The sequence below is a fragment of the Erpetoichthys calabaricus genome, chromosome 11 (genome assembly GCF_900747795.2).
Source record: "Erpetoichthys calabaricus chromosome 11, fErpCal1.3, whole genome shotgun sequence".
Taxonomy (NCBI): domain Eukaryota; kingdom Metazoa; phylum Chordata; class Cladistia; order Polypteriformes; family Polypteridae; genus Erpetoichthys; species Erpetoichthys calabaricus.
In genome coordinates, this window is record NC_041404.2 from 55,495,446 (window position 1) to 55,502,480 (window position 7,035).

A 7,035-nucleotide genomic window follows, 5' to 3' on the forward strand; every position below is an offset into this window, starting at 1 on the left:
CCTCTCCATCAGCGTCTTTTGTCCTGTAAATATGTCAGCAAGCAGCCAACTATCACATCCCCCCCCACCCGCCACACAGTTTTCTCAGCTCAAGTCAGTTTACCTGCGTGTCAGTTGCTTAGAGTTGTATAGGGTGAAAAGTCAAGCAAAACGACACCTTTTTATAAATACTATATCGTTACTGTATTTGGAACACATGCATTTCATGTTTATGTAAACACATCGTTAAAACAAAGTTTTTCATGTTTTAGTAATAATTGACAAAATGTAGACACGAAGTGTATAATGTGTGAAGCCTGAAGTCCAAATATCGAATAAACACTTTCACAAAAGGTACAAATATAACAGAACAAGTGCACTTCTATTCAAGAATATAACTGCAGAAAAAGAACCCGCGTTAGGGTGTGACAGTGACACACATTTGCTATGACCCCTTCAGTGGCGCAGCGGTATAAGCTGTTGACTGGTAATCAAAACTTCACGGGTTCGTCCGCGGTTGAGTCCGTTTTGAGAAGCGAGCTGCTCTTATTCTTACTATCTTAGAATAAAAACATACATTTGATTTCAGTCTGTAACAGCCGGTGTAAATTTATGATACTTGTAAAGGTTAGCTTTGGTTTTTTTTTTTTTTTTGTTCGGTTTTATTCTCTTAGTCATGTTCATGATCCCAATCGCCCCCCATCTGACACTGCTGTTTTCACATAAAGACGTCCTATAACAGAGGTGAACTCGGATCATGATGACATTTCTACATCGGAGCAAGAATGCACGTTGCACTTTTGCCGTCGCTGTGCTTTGTAGATGTACACTGGAAGGTCTGCAGTCTACTTGTGACTTTACGCTGTAGGAAGTAAGTAAATAAATAAAGGTAAATAAGTAAATAACACTCGATCTGGCTCTTATATGCAAAGTACAGTGACAGCAGCTTCCACCGTCGTAGGCTTTGGTAATTGTAGTGTTAACAGCTTCCCAAATCCTTTCTTTGTCTGGGTTATGTTATGTCATCAGTGTGAGCCTCTCAGTGTTCATTGTACTAACTGTGAGAGGTGAAGTTGTACCAGTAGAGTTTGATCACTCGTATGTTTTGAGTTTTAACGTTTCAGCCTGTTAATAATAAACATTAACAGATAAAGGAGTTCAGTGTGGTTTCATTACCCCTTTTGTTGCAGTTCACACGAAGCAGCACATCGTGAGTCACAATGCAGAAGCTTCAGAGGTTAAGCGGATTCAAAGTCCGAGTGCAACAGTGTAGTGAACACCAGTTACAATGGGATAACTTGGTCACATACGATCGCATTTGCTTTCTTTCCCCCATCGTACTGCTTGATCACCTTCATTATTGTGTCAAGATTGATTGCCTTTGTTCCAGTAATTGTAAGACAAATATAACTGAACGTAGTCGAAACTGCTGCAGGCAATAAACTGAAATGAAGATGAACTGAGTCATAGCATACAGAGCTGACGTGGCGCAAACTGTCGTTTGCCCGTGAGATGCACTAGCAGCCGTAAGTCGAATGGTTGTAAAACGCATAGGTTATAAGTCGACGACTACCTGCTAATTACCTGCTAAGCTAATTTCTTTCCCATCCTCAGTCATTAAAGGATATTGTAGATTAGAAATGCCAAGAAGCCAAAGAAAATGCCAAAGCAAAACTTCAGAAGGTGGTGGCAGTCAGTCTCACTTCTGATATGTGGGCATCAATGGATATGGTTGCTTACGTTGCAGTAACCTCCAATTTTATAGATGAAAATGACAAGGTGGGCGGCACGGTGGCGCAGTGGGTAGCGCTGCTGCCTCGCAGTTGGGAGATCTGGGGACCTGGGTTCAATTCCTGGGTCCTCCCTGCGTGGAGTTTGCATGTTCTCCCCGTGTCTGTGTGGGTTTCCTCCGGGCGCTCCGGTTTCCTCCCACAGTCCAAAGACATGCAGGTTAGGTGGATTGGCAATTCTAAATTTGCCCTAGTGTGTGCTTGGTGTGTGGGTGTGTTTGTGTGTGTCCTGCGGTGGGTTGGCACCCTGCCCGGGATTGGTTCCTGCCTTGTGCCCTGTGTTGGCTGGGATTGGCTCCAGCAGACCCCCGTGTTCGGATTCAGCGGGTTGGAAAATGGATGGATGGATGGAAATGACAAGGTTGTCACTGTTTTGCTTGGAGTGGAACATTTCCCTTGTAGTCACACTGCCGACAATAATATAACTTTAGTAAAAACAAAACTCATTGAGGTGTGGAGAGTACAAAAAAAAAGTGAGATGCCTCATCACAGATGCTGCTCCTCACATGATCTCTTGTGTTAAGGTATTATTTGTGAGACATGCCATTTGTAGAGCACATGCAATGAACTTCCATCCATCCATTTTCCAACCCGCTGAATCCGAACACAGGGTCACGGGGGTCCGCTGGAGCCAATCCCAGCCAACACAGGGCACAAGGCAGGAACCAATCCTGGGCAAGGTGCCAACCCACCGCAGGACACACACAAACACACCCAGCACACACTAGGGACAAGTTAGAATCACCAATCCACCCAACCTGCATGTCTTTGGACTGTGGGAGGAAACCCACGCAGACACGGGGAGAACATGCAAACTCCACGCAGGGAGGGCCCGGGAAGTGAACTCGGGTCTCCTAACTGCGAGGCAGCAGCGATGCCACCGTGCCACCCTAAGTTTTCATATACTGTATTTATATTTCTTAACACGTGGCATCTGCTGGATAGCATTGTTGAACTGAGCAGAAGGACCTCAAATGTCATTGCAGATACATCTGTTGACGTGGATTGTTATTTAAGCGAAAACAAAACTTAGAAAGAATTGAGGACCCACTTTATTGCTGGAATAAACAAAACGTGTACCGTCACCTCTACCAACTGGCACTTTAGTTTTTATGTTCTTCAGCATTCTCAGTCCCATGGGACAGGGTGTTCTCCAAGACTAGGGAAGATGTTTCTATGAAAAGATACAGCCTCAACCCAACTACAGAAAAAAAAATCTTTTCCTAAATAAAAATCCACATTTTCTCTCCCTTTTATCCCCTGCACTGCTTAGTTTTTGGCGCAGCTGCAATCCTGTCAGACAAGCACGGACTCCTGGCAAAAATTTCACTTCTCTTTATGTATGTTTCTGTGCATCCTTTATTTTTGGAAAATCCTTGACCCTAGTCATCACTTACACATATGTACAATTAACCATAAATTACATCTACATGGACATATAAATACACACGTGTGTGTGTGTCTGCATAACAAAAGGATTGCATGACTTACAGTTGTCATTACTGTTACCTGCAGTGGTAAGAGAAGAACGGCTCTCTTAGCTCTGGTCATTAGCTTTGGCAGCTTAACCAAAGGCTCGTGACTGTCAATTGATGTGGCTGCTATTCATGACTTCCAGCTGTAAGTGTCGCCAGTGAGTTTTGTTGAATGAAGCGTCGAGTAAGGAAGGACTCGGTGGGCTGGAAAGCCTCCTTATTTCATGAAGCCTCATTCTGGCCATCATTACTTGCATGTTCTTTCAGGACGGTTAACAAAAATGCAATAAGTAACAAGAGTACTTAACATACAAGGTATACAGTATAGACACAGACATATACCGTACAAGATCCAAAAGCAATCATGGCCCTGAACTCAAATAAAACTGCTCCATATCATTCTCCCAAAGTGCAATACAGACCTTAAGTCAACCAGTGTAATTTGTACAATTTGTAAAGTACTTTTATTATTATTCTAAATTGGCCCTAGTGTGTGTGTGTGGGTGTGTTTGTGTGTGTCCTGCGGTGGGTTGGCACCCTGCCCGGGATTGGTTCCTGCCTTGTGCCCTGTGTTGGCTGGGATTGGCTCCAGCAGACCCCCGTGACCCTGTGTTCGGATTCAGCGGGTTGGAAAATGGATGGATGGCTGGATGGTTTATTATTTTCTCTCTTCTTGTCTTTTTAACTCTTATGCCTCACACTGAGTCGACTGCACCTTCAATTTTGTTGTGCCTTTGTAAAAGTGACAATGACAATAAAGATGTATTTGCAAATATTATATAGTGGATTAAGAAAGCATTCAGACCCCTTCACTTTCTGCACAGTTATTGTGTTGCAGATTTAATTTTACAACAGATGATTCATTTGCTGTTTTTGCCCATCAGTCTACACTCAGTAACCGTAATGGCCGTGGCTACACTCTCGGAAATCCACTCGCACACACTCGGCGTGTTCACATGCGCTGCAATAACCCAATTCTTCACAGAAACCGGATTTCTAAAATGCCACTTAAGAGAGAAATTGGGGTGTTGGCCTCTGAGAAGCCCGACTAACACACGTAGATTCGAATGACCGGATTATGTTTGCTGTGTAAACCTTTAGCAGGGTTACGGTTAAGGAGTTTGTGGTCTGCAGGTGTCCATTGCACTCTTGTCAGCCTGCATATCTACAACCACTGGCCAAAGTGATGGAGTCTCCCCACTCGAGGAGGAGGTTCATTCAGACATTTTTTTATTTTGTTGCAAAAAACTAATCAGAGATGTGGCACAAAACTATTTTAAGAGCTAAACATTCTGGTATTATAACACACAGCGCTGAGACGGCTCTTCTCTGTGTAGTTAATGAACTTCTCCGGTCTGCAGACTAGGGTTCACTTCATGTTCTCCTTTCTTGACTTAAGTGCAGTACTTGACACCGTTAATCCTGAAATCCTCCTCTCACGTCTCTCTGCTGTAGGCATCTCTGGCTTAGCCCTTCAACAGCTCACATCATGTGTGTCACACTCGGCCGATAGAAATGTGTGTCACCTGTGTGTCGCATGGTGTCCCTTAGGGTTCAGTCCTGAGCCGTTACTTTTTCTACTTTATATCCTTCCTTTGGTCCGATTATTCGCAGACATGGCCTTAACATCCACTGTTATGCAGACGATATCCAGTTATATCTTAGTACCCATGACTCCCAGCACCCTCACTGATCTTAAGCTATGGATGGAAAATCACTTACTCAAACGTAATGCCAATAAAACTTTCCCAACTTTCTAAGGCATCCAATTTTTCTGTTTCTGTTGATGGTCCACTTGTCAAACCTGCTCCTGTTGTCAGAAATCTTGGTGTTTTTGTTTGATTTCGTCATTTAACTTTGAGCTACACTTCAGGTCCCTTTCCAAAATTTCATTCTATCATCTCCGTCACACTGCCCGCCTCCATCCATGTCTGATGCTCAAACTCTGGTTCACTGTTTCGTAATGACTCGTATTGATGACTGTAATTCCCTTTTCATTGGCCTCCCTGCAAAATCAACACAGAAGCTACAGGACATTCAGAACTCCGCCGCCACACAAAGCGTTCTGCTCACATCTCCCCGCTTCACTGGTTCCATCAAGGATTACATTCAAGATTCTGCTTCTCCCCTTCAAAGCCCTTCATGACCTTTGCCCCCCTCCTACCTCACTCAGGTCCTCTCCTTATTGGCCCACACACCAGACTCTCCACCCTGGGTGGGCAGGTCCTTCAGTGCTGTAGCTCCGCCCCTCAACTCTCTTCCTCAGTCTCTCTGAGTTTGCTCCTCTTTCTCCACCTTTAAATCTCAACTGAAAACTTTCCTCTTCTATGAACTTTGTGTCATCTGTGTAATTTATTTATTTATCTTACTCTGTATGGTGGCTCTGAGGCGAGGGATCTGCACTGGCAATCGGAAGGTTGCCGGTTCAAATCCCGTAAATGCCAATAGGGACTCTTAGGGACCTGCAATTGCTGAGCGCTTTGAGTAATGAGAAAAGTGCTATATAAATACAAAGAATTATTATTATTATTATTAAAGCAACCTTGGGTTTGTGAAAGGCACTCAATAAATGTAACTTATTATTATTATTATTATTTGATTTTAAACTGTAGAGCAGGCTGGGAAATCAAGGAAAAAAATGTGTTTTTGTCCCAAACCTTATGGAGGGCTCTGTATGTGTAGTCTATGCAGGCAAGTCAGTAGCCTATCATGCAAAGCAAGCCATTTGTCTGTGAGGACGGCCTACTAGCTGTGTCTCCTCTAAGCTGTTTTCCTGCCAATCACCAATTCATTTGTTGGTGTTTCACAGCGATTGATTGATTCTTAATGAGAACTTGCTTGTATTATCTTGTGCCATTTGTAAAGGATATTGAAGACGTCGGTCATAAACAGAAAGTAGCAGTTCTTCTGTCGTTCAGAGCCGCTCAGCAGTATAAAAACAAATGAGAGAGAACGTCGACTATCAAACCCTGGAAACAGAACGGTGAAGTCCACTGAATGCTTTCACTCCATCTCTTCAGTCTGCCTGGCCAACAGGCTCAGTCGCCATTTGTGTTACATACACGAATTCTCAAGGTCTTTTTGGCTGAAACGACCGACTTTATATTAAAGGTTTTCAAAACTTGTGAGGTGGGAAGAAATTTGCCTTCAGTAAACTTTAGAGGAGCAGTTCTCATGTTCTTACCTGGCAGGTTTTTGTTGTACCCTGCGAGTCATCTTAGCTCAAAGGTGGCACACAGTATACGTTGCCTTTTATATCTATCTATCTATCTATCTATCTATCTATCTATCTATCTATCTATCTATCTATCTATCTATCTGTTGTGACAGTTGGCCGGGACACCCCTGCTGCATTTGTTCCAGAGGACCAACCATGGGCAGCTCAATACATCCCCCGGGACACTTGGTGGCAGCCTCCCTGGCCGACGGTGATTCCCCAACCTCCCGCACGGCTCCATGGGAGATGGAGTCCTCCACAGCCTGGTTGGGAGCTGCAGTGGGCTGCTAGGGGGTGCTGCCTGGATTCCACAGCCCAGCTGGACAAATCTTCAGCCCCACCCGGAAGTGCAATTGGGACCAGGTGGTCAAGCGCCTGGAACACTTCTGAGTGGGCTATAAAAGGGGCCAGCCAGCCACCAGCACTCGGTGGTCAGAGTCGGGTGCAGGAGGACGAGGTTTGCTTGGGAGGAGTGGTGGTATCAAGGAGAGGAAAGTTCTTGTGTACTGGTGTGCTTAGTGTTGGGACTGTGTATTACCTGTGGGACACAGGGAAGATGTGCACCCACTGGGGA